The sequence below is a fragment of the Zingiber officinale genome, chromosome 8B (genome assembly GCF_018446385.1).
Source record: "Zingiber officinale cultivar Zhangliang chromosome 8B, Zo_v1.1, whole genome shotgun sequence".
NCBI classification, from domain to species: Eukaryota; Viridiplantae; Streptophyta; class Magnoliopsida; order Zingiberales; family Zingiberaceae; genus Zingiber; species Zingiber officinale.
Window position 1 is genome coordinate 79574319 of NC_056001.1, and position 16607 is coordinate 79590925.

General features: G+C 34.8%; 2 non-coding genes and 2 pseudogenes across 2 annotated transcripts; 3 read left to right on the forward strand and 1 right to left on the reverse strand.

Moving 5' to 3' along the window:
* Positions 1–4575: 4575 nt before the first annotated feature.
* LOC122017444 lies at positions 4576–6125 on the reverse strand (annotated as a pseudogene).
* Positions 6126–6768: 643 nt separating this feature from the next.
* On the forward strand, positions 6769–8309 carry LOC122016247 (annotated as a pseudogene).
* Positions 8310–15005: 6696 nt separating this feature from the next.
* TRNAP-UGG lies at positions 15006–15079 on the forward strand. The gene has a single exon. It is a non-coding gene; the product is annotated as a tRNA-Pro (tRNA).
* A 152-nt stretch (positions 15080–15231) lies between these two features.
* TRNAW-CCA lies at positions 15232–15305 on the forward strand. The gene has a single exon. It is a non-coding gene; the product is annotated as a tRNA-Trp (tRNA).
* The last annotated feature ends 1302 nt before the right edge of the window (positions 15306–16607 follow it).

Consider the following 16607-nt stretch of genomic DNA (forward strand, 5'->3'; position numbering starts at 1 on the left):
CAATCCTTCTAGTGTAAACAATCTCAACATCTTGGCTTAGATGTTCCCATAAATAATACCAATTTGTTTTGGCTAATATACCATGGATGGTCAAGCTACAAGTCAATGGCCTTGCTGACATTTGTTACTCTTGGGAGATCATTGGGGAAGATAAAGAAATGACCCCTATCCACGTGGGCCACCAGTGAGGTGTCTATTATATTGATAAAGTCGCCATGACCTGGAGGAAGATGACACCATCGAAGGTTCCTATGGAGTTGTAAAAGGGAGTCATCACCCGCTGCAAGGAGAACCAAGTCATTTGGAGAGACTACGGGAAGTTAAAGATTGTAAGAGAGGGTTAGAATGGAGGTTGGGTGTCCTGGCTCACCCACTCCAATGCTCAAGTCAGTCTCCGATAGAGAAGATGAATATGAATAGTAATAAATACATGTATGTAGTATGTAAACATAGACGTGTATCTTAACCCACCGGGGTATGACTTTTTGTAGAACTTAGTGGGATGTGTGTCACGATGTCTAAACGGTGGGCCCACTCGGTGATAAATTGTGTATTAGATTGGGGAATTGGAGTCAAGTTGACAAAACTAAATAGAATACTAGGTCTTGATCGATTTTTTGTATGAAGAGGTAAATAAGATAGCATCAGAAAAATCACATACAAGCCAATGGTAAGGATGGTCCTAATCACGTCACGTCCAAATAGCTGTTAGATTGGTGTGGGTACTCATCTTACTGTCTAGTGGGTTGGTGTCATACACAAGGCAGAGCACCTATCACATGGGATGGTGTATACTCAGATACACCAAACTACATCCCCGTTAACACATCATAAACCCAACACAATTGTACACACATCACAGTCGTACATCTCTCATATCAACCTCACACATCCATGTACTCAATCACTATCCGTACTATCATGTCAGTTAGGGCATCTCATTATCCACAGTCCATTGTCCATGCATCCTTCCATGTCTTCGGCCATCCATGACTAATTCGGTATTGATCCTCAATGCCAAATCGGTATGGGGATCCAACATGTGCTCCTCTCCACCTCCTGTCTCGACTCGGTTCGGCAACAACTAGCCCTCCAAATATGGAATTTCTTATTTCTTGCTGATTCCATGGAACTCCAATAACCCATCCACACTCTGGCCCTATGCAACTCCTTCATCAATCATGAATGAATCTTCAATGATCATCCATTGCGGCCCTTGTAATGCAATGAGTAAATCTAATTTGGCAGTGCCTTGCAGCCCCTTACCATGCTTCCAGCCATAGCCCCATTCGTCGCCACCTTCATCTTCTCCGGCGTGTATCAATATCAGCCGACCACCTATCCCCTTACCGCCATTTACTAGGAAAAGCAACCTTCAATAGTGGCCTATGCTCCACTCTTGGCCTCCAAAATCTCCCCAGCAGCTGGGAAATTGCTTCTTGTCAGGTTTTGATCGATGAACCAAGATGTAGTGTTGGGTCTGCAAGGCGGTGAATCTAATTGGAGATACCCTAGATCCAGCGATCGAAATACATTAGATCAACGAGCCAATAGAAAGTAATGAGGGCTTAGAGGCCGATGAGCTCTGGAGGAAAAGCATGGAAGGGGCACAAGAAAGGCGACATCATTGAGATCTGTGTTGGAGGCAATGGCTGTGGCAATTGGATTTACACTAGAGGTAGCCATGACAATCATGACCATGAGGGCTGGAAAGCTCGATCAGCCACAACACTGGGACAGTGGTTGGCTATAGACAATAGAGGAGGGTGACAACATTAGCTGTGTACTACAATGTGTAAGTATCCTATGGTAGTTTTGATGTGGTTAACCAAGTTAAGTTAGGTCTTATTTGGGTTTGATGCCTTGTGATGATGTGGTCAACCAAGTTAAGTTATGTCCTATTTATGTTTGATGCCTTGTGTCTAAGTGTCTAGGAATTTAAGAGCATAGAAAGTTAAGCAGAAGACGTAGCTAGCGAGAAGTGTGATACATAAAGTGAGTTGACAGACTCGGTACATCCAAGGGACGAGGTGTTGCAGAAGAGTACACCAGTGGATGAGAACGATGTGCACGACATTCAAGGGATGAGAAGCTGGGGAGGAAGTTTGCTCGAGGAGAAGGTCTGAGTTGGATTCAGATGAGCTCAACTCTAGTTAACTAGAGCTTCACCTATACGAACAAGATCAACTTAGAGGCTAATTTGCCTCATGGACGATGCCTCCAAGAGGCTTTGAGGTGCCCTCACGCATTCATATAAAAGGATGATATACTTTATAGAAGGTGCCTCCAATGGCTAGGAAGGTACCTTTGCACTATTCATGCAAGGTGCCTTCCAGCCACTTGAAGGCACCTTCAATGGTCATTAACAGAAGATAAAGCTTTATCTTCAGTGGATAAAACTTATCTTATTGGAGACACCTTGAACCTACTTGAAAGAACCTCCGAGCCATGAATAGATTTTTCTAGGGGGTATAAAAAGACCCCTGAAGGTAAGAAATTAACAATAACTGAATTACAAATCCTGTATTCATTTTCCTAGTCCTTTGTAAGCTTAAAAGTGTGTAAGAGGCTACTCCGCCTTCAACAAAGGAGAACTTTCTAGTGGAGATTTCTTCAATGCCCTAGATTAACAATCACCTAGGTTTTAACCAAGTAAATAGACTGCCCTCTTACTTTCCTTTCTTTAATTGTTTAATTTTACTATTGTTTAATTTACTCGTTCTAATCTAATCAAGTCAAAGATTGAGAAAGGGTTTGAATTTTATTTTGTAGTCAATTCACCTCTCTTGCTGGCCACATTAGGACCAACAATTGGTATCAGAGCCCAACCACTTCAGAAGGACAATCACTGACCAAAGCAAACAAGATGATGGCCAGACCGAGTATCTACTCGTCGAGGTTCAAGGGGGAGTTCACCCTATATAAAAAGAGAATGAAGGTATATTTCAAAAGTTATTTCAAAATTTTACTAATAATCAAATACAGTTTTATAGATCCTAAAGATCAACAAGGAGCTGAAAAAGAAGAATACCTATGGACCAAAAAAGAACAAGCTGACTTTGTAGCGAATGGATGAGCCGAGTTCTACATGTTGAATGTACTTTCACCTAGGAAGTTAATCGAATCAGAGCTTATGAATTAGCAAAGGAACTTTGAGAGAAGTTCTTGGAGCTACACGAAGGAACGCCCGAAGAAAAACTCGTGAGATGGGATCTGCTTCGAAACCAACTGACGAACCTCCGATAGAAGGAAGGAGAGTCAGTAGTGGAACTGCATGCTAAACCGAAGGAGTTGATCATCAGACTCATGAATCTCAAAAGAAAAGGTAACAAATCAAGATTCTCTAAGGTATGCATTGAATATTTTCCAAGAACATCCGAATAGTCCTCAATAATCAGCTCCTATTATATTTATAAAGATCTAGAGGTAAGTTCATTAGATAGTTTATTTTCTACTTTAGAAATTCATGAATCTAGATGTGTAGAATTAAAAAAGGAGTTAAGTTAGATAATTTCCATGAAGGCAAGAACAGACGATTTAGACTCCAAAGTATCCATCGACGAAGGCGAGGCAACTTTAATGGTAAGAAATTTTAGTAAATTTTCTTAAAGCTAATAAATTTAATAAGTCGCAGGTAAAGAAGCACCTTCAGAATAAAAGGAAAGTTTGATGCTACAACTGCCAAGAAGAAAGACACATCAAGGATGAATATCCAAAATTAAAAAGAAAGGAGAAAATCAAGGGCAAAAGACCAATAAGATCGAAGCACAAGACCCCTGAAGGCGACATGAGACGAATCGTCGTCATTAGAATCAGAGTTAGAAGAATACGCTGAATTAGCCCTGATGACAACCCACCAGAGGAGCAATGAAAGTTTCTCAGAAATGAGCATCAATAAAGGAGGAGGATCCTTGAAAGAAAGCAGTGATGAAGGGGGAGCGTTACATCACGAGGTAAGTGAAGACACACTTTTTCCCATATAATTTATTAAAATTCTTTAAAATCCATACTAAAGAATTGTAAAAAGTTGCTATTTCTATAAATTAACAAATTATTCTCCTTTCTCAATCTCATTTACCATATAATATAATAAAAAATAATTAAGTTTCTATTTCAACATGCAATGAAAAAGACAATATATAGGATGATGGGTAGAAGGAGTCTTTCCCTTGGCTTGATCTATGGACCGAAATGAGGAGATATAAAAAAGTCCGCCACTCCCGAGGATCCATAAAATTGGATTAAATTCGTTATAGATCCAACAACAAACAATAGAAGTATTGAGTTATTTAGTCTTCAATCTTTTATTTAGATCTTATCTTATATTATATATTTATATTTAGATATCATATAAAGTAAAAGAAACAGAAACATATATGCAAATACATAGTATATATAGGATGCTTGTTTTTTTTTTTATTCGGTAATTGACCCAATCTTTTTTACAAAAGATTGGGCTGACTTTAATTGCAATCAATTAATTAGGAGAACAAACATGAATTACTGAATTATGCACACTTATCTTTTCTCTTTATCTAGCTTATCTACTAGTTCGAATTCGAATTTGATCTCTTTTCATACTTCACAAGTAGCGGCTAGTTCAGGGCTCCATTTGGAAGCTTCACGGATAATTTCATTACCTTCACGAGCAAGATCACGTACCTCATTACGAGCTTGTACACATGCTTCTAAAGCCACCCTATTAGCTACTGCACCAGGTGCATTTCCCCAAGGGTGTCCTAAAGTTCCTCCTCCAAACTGTAGTACAGAATCATCCCCAAAGATTTCGGTCAGCGCAGGCATATGCCAAACATGAATACTCCCCAAAGCCACAGGTATAACACCTGGCATAGAAACCCAATCTTGAGTGAAGAAAATACTACGACTTCGATCTTTTTCAATAAAATCATCACGTAATAAATCAACAAAACCTAAAGTCATTTCGCGTTCCCCTTCTAGTTTGCCTACTACTATACCAGCGTGAATATGGTCTCCACCAGACATACGTAATGCTTTAGCTAGTACACGGAAATGCATACCATGATTTTTCTATCTATCAATAACTGCATGCATTGCGTGATGGATGTGAAGAAGTAGGCCATTGTCGCGGCAATAATGAGCCAAGCTAGTATTTGCAGTGAATCCACCAGTTAAGTAATCATGCATTACGATAGGGGCTCCTAATTCTCTGGCAAATATGGCCCTTTTCATCATTTCTTCACATGCACCTACAGTAGCATTCAAGTAATGTCCTTTAATTTCACCTGTTTCGGCCTGCGCTTTATAAATTGCTTCAACACAAAATAGGAAATAGTCTCTCTAACGCATAAATGGTTGTGAGTTCACGTTTTCATCATCTTTGGTAAAATCAAGCCTACCACATAGACACTCATAAATTGCTCTACCGTAGTTTTTTGTAGATAATCCCAATTTTGGTTTAATAGTACATCCCAATAGGGGACGACCATACTTGTTCAACTTATCTTTTTCAACCTGAATGTGGTGAGGCGGGCCTTGGAAAGTTTTGGAATAGGAAGTAGGAATTCGCAGATCCTCCAAATGTGGAGCTCGTAAGGCTTTGAAACCAAACACATTACCCACAATGGAAGTAAACATTTTAGTAACAGAACCTTCTTCAAAAAGGTCTAAAGGATAAGCTACATAAGCAATATATTGATTATCCTCCCCAATAACAACCTCGATGTGGTATCATTGCCCTTTGTAATGATCAAGACTGTAAGTCCATCAGTCCACACAATTGTCCATGTACCAGTAGAAGATTCGGCAGCTACCGCAACCCTTGCATCTTCGGGTGGAACTCCAGGTTGAGGAGTTACTCGGAATGCTACCAAGATATCAGTATCTTTGACTTCATAGTCAGGAGTATAATAAGTCAATTTGTAATCTTTAACACCAGCTTTAAATCTGACACTTGCTTTAGTCTCTGTTTGTGGTGACATAAGTCCCTCCCTACAACTCATGAATTAAGAATTCTCACAACGACAAGGTCTACTCGATATGGATTATGCGTGAATGAAACCTTTGACAAAAATCTTTCAAAAAAAATAATATTCAACTAATATTATCAACAAATTTCAATGTTATGTTAAAATTAAATGGTTCGTTATTAGACCATGTATTTGATGAATCAAATACATCATTATTGTATACTCTTTGATATATATGATGCAACCTAATGTTTGTTTTGCAAATTTACAATTAAATTTATCTCCTTATTCTTTTGAATAAAATCTAAATATCTAAATACTAAGAAAAATTCCCTCTTGTCGGTGATATATGTTGTATATGTAAATCCTAGATGTGAAAATAGGCATAATTCATCCAAAAAAGGGTATAAAGAATAGATAGGCATAAATCAAATATCTAAACAAAATAGAAAGAACAATAGCCAACGAGATCGAAATACTGAATCATAAATGTAGTTTGGGTTCAAATTCTATATATATTGGAATCCAATATGGATGATCTTTTCTATAATGATAGAGAAATTAAAGAGATTTACTCATGATTTCATGTACTTGATATTTTTTTTGAAAAAAAAGAGGGATTGGCTGAACTTTAAAAGTTACTCTTTACTCATTCAATGAGTATATAATTGAATCGTATTCGGCTGGGTGACACCAACTAAATTGAGTACTAACTCCCATTTATTTCTTATTGTATTGAATTAACTGATCAATCTGCTATCGGACATTTATTTTACCCTTGGCATGACACTATTACAAATTTTTTTTTGACATATTTCACTTTAATTATAATTATGAGAATCAATCCTACCCCTTCTAGTCCTGCGGTTTCCACACAAAACCTAGGGCGTATAGCTCAAATTATTGGCCCAGTACTAGATGTTGTTTTTCCTCTGGGCAAGATGCCTAATATTTATAATGCTTTAGTAGTTAAGGGTCGAGATACTGTCGGTCAACAAATTAATGTGACTTGTGAAGTGCAACAATTATTAGGAAATAATCGAGTTAGAGTTGTAGCTATGAGTGCTACGGATGGATTAACGAGAGGAATGGAAGTAATTGATACGGGAACTCCTCTAAGCATTCCAGTCGGTGGAGCTACACTTGGACAAATTTTCAACGTTCTTGGGGAACCTGTTGATAATTTAGGTCCTGTAGATACTAGCACAACATCTCCTATTCATAGACCTGCACCCGCCTTTATAGAGTTGGATACAAAATTCTTAATCTTTGAAACAGGAATTAAAGTAGTGGATCTTTTAGCTCCTTATCGCCGTGGAGGAAAAATAGGACTATTTGGGGGAGGTGGAGTAGGTAAAATAGTACTCATCATGGAATTGATTAACAACATTGCCAAAGCTCATGGAGGTGTATCCGTATTTGGCGGAGTAGGCGAACGTACTCGTGAAGGAAATGATCTTTACATAGAAATGAAAGAATCTGGAGTAATTAATGAAAAAAATATTGTAGAATCCAAAGTAGCTCTAGTCTATGATCAAATGAATGAACCGCCTGGAGCTCGTATGAGAGTCGGTTTGACTGCACTAACCATGGCGGAATATTTTCGGGATGTTAATGAGCAAAACGTACTTCTATTCATCGACAATATCTTTCGTTTCGGCTAAGCGGGATCAGAAGTATCCACCTTATTGGAGAGAATGCCTTCTATAGTGGGTTATCAACCTACCCTTAGTACAGAAATGGGTTCTTTGCAAGAAAGAATTACTTCTACCAAAAAGGATCCATAACTTCGATACAAGCCGTTTTTGTACCTGCGGACGATTTGACCGACCCTACTCCTGCCACGACATTTGCACATTTAGATGCTACTACCGTACTATCAAGAGGGTTAGCTGCCAAAGGTATTTATCCTACAGTGGATCGTTTAGAATCAACGTCAACTATGTTACAACCTCGAATCGTTGGTGAGGAACATTATGAAACTGCACAAAGAGTTAAGCAAACTTCAATACGTTACAAAGAACTTCAGGACATTATAGCTATTCTTGGGTTGGATGAATTATCTGAAGAAGATCGTTTAACTATAGCCAGAGAATGAAAAATGGAGCGTTTCTTATCACAACCCTTCTTTGTGGCAGAAGTATTTAATGGCTCTCCAGGAAAATATGTCGGTCTTGCAGAAACAATTAGGGGGTTTCAACTGATCCTTTCCGGAGAATTAGACAGTCTTCCCAAGCAAGCCTTTTATTTGGTGGGTAACATCGATGAAGCTACCGCGAAAGCTATAAACTTAGAAGAGGAGGGCAAATTAAAGAAATGACCTTAAATCTTTGTGTACTGACTCCTAATCGAATTATTTGGGATTCAAAAGTGAAAGAAATCATTTTATCTACTAATAGTGGTCAAATTGGCGTATTACCAAACCACACCCCCATTGCCACGGCTGTAGATATAAGTCTTTTGAGAATACGCCTTAACAACGACCAATGGTTAACGATGGCTCTGATGGGTGGTTTTGCTAGAATAGGTAATAATGAAATCACCATTTTAGGAAATGATGTGGAAATAAGTACTGACATTGATCCGCAAGAAGCTCAACAAGCTCTTGAAATAGCTGAAGCTAATTTAAGTTGAGTTGAGGGTAAGAGACAAGCAATTGAAGCGAATCTAGTTCTCAGACGAGCTAGGACACGAGTGGAGGCTATCAATGTTATTTCCTATACTAGTTAAGTCATTAGATCAAAATAAAAAGAATAAGTTTTTTAAAAGTTCTTTATATATACAACACATGTTGATTTTGCTAATTGAACACAATTCAAGTCTAATCTATTAAAAAAAAGAAGATGGGTAGAAAATTTATTAGATATCATTTCATCGACTCCAGTATCTAATAAGTTCTACCTACTATTGGATTTGAACCAATGACTACCGCCGTATGAAAGCAATACTCTAACCACTGAGTTAAGTAGTTCATTTATCACTACAAATAGGAACCCATCACTTCGGGAATTATAGATAGAATAGGATTTCCAAGCAATACTAATTTCTTTCTGTTAAGCTTAAATAAAATAAATAAATCAGAGAGCTATCATGTAGGATTATGAAATATCCATCTTGACAAGAAATTGTCTATATGTTAAGATTTCTATAACAAGGGCTATAGCTCAGTTGGTAGAGCACCTCGTTTACACGTGCGCCAATGCTTTTCAAAGGAGCCAATTATGCAATGAACATAATTGATCGTATTGAAAAATTAAAAAATTGATGTCTTGCTCCATTCCATAGGTTCGAGGGAACAAGAGAACAATAGCCTGGCCTGACAAATATTTGGTTTGGTCCGATTCAGGTGCTAATTAAGTTGCCAAATCAAATAGAACCTGCTGGTGATTTGATAGTTGATAAGGTAAATACCCATCCCATTCAATGCTAGGCATAATGAGTATAAGGGACTCAAAAAAACCTCTTTTCGCTCTATGAACTTGAAGGTGTATGAAGTCTCATATTCGACTGTTCCAGCGAGGCGACAGAGATTCTATTTAACTTAGGTTAATCTAGGCCGAAGGCATACCTAAGTCAACATAATACTTCCTTGAAACACTTTGGTATTGCTCCTATATCAGAATACAAATAATGAATCATAGCACATGGAGCTATCTCATTATCTTCCTCTAAAGATAAAATATGATAGAATAACTGATCTTTACATCAGTTGATGGAAGAGCCCAATGCAACAAAATGCATGTTGGGTCTTTGAAAGAGTTCAAATCATTTCGATAATAATAAGTTTGATCCATTTTACCGAGAAGGTCTACGATTCGAGTCCATATAGCTCTATAATCTTAATATATTTTATCTAATATATTTTATATTATTTTAGTATAGCTTTCATTTCCTCATAGTTGTGGCCAGATATAGTAGAAATGAAAGCATTACCAAATCTTCATGTAAATACATAAGATAAGTACAGAAAAAAATTTCAATAGATCTAATATGTACTTCTCAAATTTTGTATAAATTAGTCACCCTTTTTCATTAATAATTGTGGATGAATTAAATATTACTTTTTCTCTTTTCCTGTACATGATCAAAGAGTTTAGCGACACACTTTTATTTTTGTATACCGAATCCCAATCAATTTAGGAAGTGGAAATCATGACATGATTCCGACTAAAAACTTCAACCTGACCCAACCAAATCTAATCCTAAGTAGCATGGGTCTAAGACGTATTCTTTTCTTGGTCTTAGGTCTTGTATTTGTAGAAAACCCCTGTCCTGACTAATCACTAATCTTTTTTTGGCAGAACAAGAGAAACCTTATTGATTGATTCACAAATAATGGAGAGATAATGAATTGGTACTAAAGGATTAACGTTTCTTATTCTATATTTTATGAGTTGGGGGGGGGGGGGGGTTGGGTTGGGTGTTTGATTTGGTCTATTGAATCATTTGATAATATGCACTTCTTTCATTAGAAAATGTAATGTTATATAAATCTTTTATGATTCCGTCGATTAGATTACTCCACTGTTTGTTATGTTTCATTGTCTAGTATCTAATATAGGTGTACTGTAAAAGTTTTTTTGTGTTGGAATCTACCCCATTGTTTGGTGTTATCATTATATTATTAGGATAGCTATTTTTGATACTATGCAATTTGTGACGCCCGATGTGCATACAATATGCATGGGAATAGCCGCTTCGATGGCATCTTTCATCCTAGTCGGAGGAGAAATTACCAAACGTCTAGCATTCCCTCATGCTTGGCGCCAATGAGTTTTGATTTGAAAAAAAAGAAACACTATGCCTTCGCCATATTGAATATGAATAATAAGTAATAATAGCATGACACTTCGAGTTCGATCTAAACAAACCATTATTTTATTTTATTGTTTTTTCATAAAATGAGATTTTGTATCGAGATAGTAGTATGAAACAAAGAGTATTTCCGATTTGTTGATTTTATGTGTCGGGAGTACATTTCAGCGTCACAAACTTTTTTTCTTCCACACCAGAAGTCTCTTTTTGATATTCATCTTATGAAAGAGTACGAAATTTTTTTTTTTCCTTATTTGATCGTATCAGAAGGGAACTTTGGGGTTTCTAAATCATAGATAAGATATCTATATAAAGCAACAGAACCATCATAGTATTTTTTTACTCCTACGAAAGGAAGGGCGGCAAATGGATAATTTAACGATCTGAATCAGATAAATTTGATTTCTTCGATAGAATAGAAGAGAAGAATAAAGTAAATTCTGTTACGGAGCTGTATGCAACATAGAAATGCCCGTTCGGTTGTTCAATTCCATTTTCTTCTTTTTATTTTTTTATCCTTTAATTTAGCCCAATCATGCGAGATAGAAGAACCTGTTATATCAATAACATTAGGTTAGGATTATGATTCATCAACCTGCTAGTTCTTTTTATGATGGAAGATCAGGGGACTTTTTCAGGGAAACGAAACAGATAGTGAAACTTCGCGAAACCCTCACAAAGGTTTATGTACAAAGAACAGGTATGCCTCTTTGGGTTGTAGCCCAAGACATGGAAAGAGATATTTTTATGTCAGCAACAGAAGCCCAAGCTCACGGCATTGTTGATCTTGTAGGGGCAGATCCTGAGGATTTAGAGGATTTTTTATTATAAATCTATTCAAACCGTAATTGAATTTTCTGTGATTTTATATTGAATAGAAAAAATTGATAATTATTAATTATCAGATGAATTCTCAGGTTAAGATCGATCTAAACCAACCCATTCCATTCTAATTTATAATTATATATACAATGTATATATAATTATATGACATGCCAACTATTAAATAACTTATTAGAAATGCAAGACATCCAATAAGAAATGTTATGAAATCTCCCACTCTTAGAGATTGTCCTCAGCGTAGAGGAACATGTACTAGGGTGTATGTGTGACTCGTTCAGATCATGAGTTCGAACAAATACATATGAGAAATTTTTTCCAGTATTACTGATGGCACCAATGAATAGAGTAAATGTAAAAGATTTTTCATATATCTATATTGTGTATTGTATATGGAATTTATGGTTTCCATTGGTGTAAATCCAATCACCTAAATTTGAGATGAAAAGAAATTTCCCATAGGTAGTAAATAGTTATCCATTAAGCGGAGGAAATTGTATCATAAGAAGCAAAAAGATTATGCTCCCATTGTTAAAAGAATGGACTAAGAGGGTTAGCTACCTAGCTAACTTTCCTAATTAAATGTCGTTACTGTATAGATAACTCTTATTGTGAAAAGAGCTATTACTCTATAATTGATAATTGATGGGTAGAGCCAAAGAGTGTGAACTATACAAGTTCACAATACCATTTGATTAAATGAAAGAAGAAGCTCCGGTGTTTAGAGAGGACCTCGCCGTTTAAGAAATAACCATAGAAACGAAGGAACCCATTTTTTTTAGTATCATTAGAATTTATTATTTTTAGGTGAAATGCCTGAAAGGAATAAAAAATGGTGGTAAGGAAGGTTATAGCAGCAAAAGCCATTCGAATTCATATTTTATATATCGGAATAATCTGTTTTGTTATTCATCGACCAAGGGGGATAAAAGGATGGCTGAAAGAATAGAAATCAATTAGTTATTCATTAAGGTTTAATTTGATTCAATGACAAGAGTTAGACAGAGATATATAGCTCGTAGACGTCGAACAAAAATTCACTTTTTTGCGTCAACCTTTAGAGGGGCTCATTCGAGACTTATTCGAACGATTACTCAACAAAAAATTAGAGCTTTGGCTTCCTCTCATCGAGATAGAGGTAGGCAAAAGAGGGATTTTCGTCATTTGTGGATCACTCGAATAAATGCAATAACTCGTGAAAAGTCAATATTGTATAGTTATAGTATATTAATACATAATCTGTACAAGAAGCAATTGCTTCTTAATCATAAAATACCTGCACAAATAGCTATATCAAATAAGAATTGTCTTTACATGATTTCCAACAAGATAAGATCATTAAATCAAATTCAAATAAAGTAGGTTATAAAGTCATGTACAGTAAAGGAATGATTGAAACGAAACAGAATTCCCCGGAGTGACTTCTTTGGGAAGATAGAATACAAATCACTTAAAAAATAAAAAAAAAGTAATAGGAATGAACGAACATGTTTACAAAAAAATGGGAATTTTTTCTTTTTAACACTTGGAACTCACTCTTCTAGATTCTAGGCCTTTTCGAACAAAAAACACATCTGATCTTGAGTTACAATTGGAGTTTGGAGTCAATTGAGGAGTATGCCTATTTTTTTTTCTAGGACCAGTAATTCGAGTTCGGGGGATCGACTCCAATTTTTTATTCTTAAATAGTCTCTCATTATTAAGAAAGGGTAACAAAGATAAAATACGGGCTTGCTTTATAGCAATAGTAATTAATCGTTGTTGTTTCAAAGTCAATCTATTCACCAGTCTAGATAAAATTTTCCTTTGTTCACTAATAAATCGACTAATTAAACTCATGTTTCTATAATCGATTCGATCCCCCGATCTAATTGGGGGCAAGCGCCTACGAAAAGATCGTTTGGATTTGCGAAAAGATTGCTTGGATTTACGAAAAGATTGTTTGGATTTATCCATGGTTTATTCCTTATCTCTAAAATTCTATTTCTTTATTTTATTTACTTCAGATCCTACCAAAATAGGCTTTGATTTGTATGCATAATGTATACACATTATTCATATTCTATTATTCATATTCTATATTAAAAATTAAAATTAAATATATGTTAAGCTCTTTTTCTTCTTTGACCTGAAAAGAACACATGTGTTCCGTTCAATCTATTTCTTGATTTCCCCATGAATCGTATACTTGTGACAATAGCGACAAAATTTTCTCAATTCTAATCGACCAGGCGTATTGTGTCGATTCTTTTGAGTAATATATCTAGAAATACTTGGCGATTCCTTATTGTCATCATTTCGGGCACAACCGGTACATTCTAAAATAACTATAACTCTTACATCCTTACCCTTAGCCATAAACCCTCTTTGAATTTTGTATCAGCTTAACTCTTACATTTTCGCTGAAGAAGAAAACAAAAGTAAATTAAATAGAAATTACTAACTAGAAATAGAATTTTCTAAAAATTTCATTACAATTATCATTAAATTCTTATTTATTCAAATTTAAAAATTAATATTAATGTAATTGTAATTAAGTAAAAATTTTCATTTTATATTTTATAGAGTAATAAAATAATAATTTTATTTTATGAAGTAATAATTAAGTAATACAATTTCTTTCTAACTATCAATTGTTCCTATCCTAAATCCACTAAATTATTATTCTTATTTAATTTAAGTATCTTCTTTCTCGCGGAACCCTCCCTAGACTGGATCCACATTTAAATTTTAGGTCTCCAAAATTCGATCTTCGATCTATCACATTTTTGTTGAGGTTCCATACACTTTTTTCTTTTCTCCTTATCCTAAAGCTAAGGAACTGAAATGAAAGAACTGAAAAAGGAGGGAGGAAATTCGAAATTTGAGTCATGTAAAATTGTATCTCTAATTTTATTTATTTCTTCACATAATCAATAACTAGAATCAAAAAAATGGGAATGACAAGGCATCCGGGAATAAACGATTAATCTCTATCAATAGGCCTGCTAAAGACCCAAACCATAGAGTACTTAGCACAGGTGCTACGGAGAGATATGTTTTTATATCTCGCATTGAAAATCCTCCTTTCCTATGGATTGTAATACATATAGTTCAAGATCATTTGTATTTATTTTACACAGAATTCCGAAATAAATGCTAAAATAGATATGTACAATTAATCAATAGATGAGATTTTCAATTAATCCCCTGTTCCTGAACATTACTGATAAAACTTTTTTATACGTTAGGTTTTAGATGTATATAATTCTTATATTTATGATATGTATAAGATTTTCTTATATGAAACCAAAAGGAAGAGAAGAAATGATAAGAAAATTGTATATAGATGGAGGAAAAAATGAAGATATGGAAAACAAGACAGGTATTTTGTAGAATGAGACTGCCCGACAATTGAAAAAAAGGGATGTAGCGCAGCTTGGTAGCGCGTTTGTTTTGGGTACAAAATGTCACGGGTTCAAATCCTGTCATCCCTACCTATTACTTCTTCTATGGACAGTAACGAGGATTAATTGAGAACGATTCAAATTGTACATAATTTTCCGTTTTTTATACTATATGTATGCAAGATGCATTGGGGTAGATTTCTTTACAGTATAGTTGTATCCCCTGTCATAAACATAAGAAAGCGCTCTTAGTTCAGTTCGGTAGAACGCGGGTCTCCAAAACCCGATGTCGTGGGTTCAAATCCTACAGAGCGTGAGTCAGTTTATTTGATGTCGAATCAAAATAAAATATTTGAACAAAAAAAAAAACAAAAAAGTTTAATTGCAACTTGCATTGGACCTCCTGCGGGAAGGAGGTCAATAAAAAATAAATAAATATTACTCAATCAAAGATCTAACTGATCACCGCGTCTGTATTGTAAATATGCGATTACGAATAATCCTGCTAAAGTAATAGGAATTAGACCTAATACGATTCCAAATAGAAAAACTTCAATCATTTCGGTTTGTTTAAGGGGATAAAAAATAGGTAAGATACATTTAAAAATATTAATATGAATTATCCATGAATCTCAATGACCAAGAATTGATAATTGGTGTGTAAAAGAACCATAGAATACCAAGAATCTCAGAGAAATATTTGTTTTTATCAATTTTTTCATTAAATTTATTTCAAATAAGTCGTATCTTGTTTAAACCAATGAATAGAGCTGGGTAATAGTTAAAGCAGCCAGTAGAAAACTGAAATAACTAGTTATAGTAAGCATGAAAGAGCTAAATTAGATATGTTCCTTTGCTACTTATGCTGATAAAGAACTTACCTAAATTAAAATTTTTAGAAAATATGACGGTAAGAAAAAATCAATTGACAAAATCAATTTAGTTCCAATTGAAAATTAAATTTTGATCATTTCCCTTCTTTTTCAAGAGGATATAATCTGTTTTGGAACGAATGCCTGATACTAATTACCTTTTTATTTTTTTTCATTGGACTCAGTCAAGTAATAGGCTGTTTAATTGCACATAACATAATATTTTGAAGGAAAAGAAGAAAAAGGTGCCCCACAATCTATCGAAAATAGAACTTTTACTTTATTTTTCTATTTTAATTCTTTTTTCTTTAGGTCCAACCCAATTCAAAGATGAACAACTTTCATTATCCTTTTAGATTCTATATTCCGTCTTTCCATATTGGAGAGTTCTATACTTCTAACTTCGGTCAAGAAAGACCTTTATTTTGGATCTAACAGTTCCATTATGAATATAGATTGTTATCGTCGGGTTTTCTTTCTTTCATTAAGTATTATATACTATTTTATATTAAATTACATAATATATTCTATATTACATAGAATTATTACATTATATATATATTATTACTATTACATACAATTATATTATATATTATTACATTATATATGTATATCATTATTACGACTATATACGACTATATGACTACGACCAACCAATTACTTGAAATAAAAAGATTCAAACAAAAATTTTTATAATCAACAAAAAGAATTGTTAATGGATTTAAGATCCATTATATTATACATAT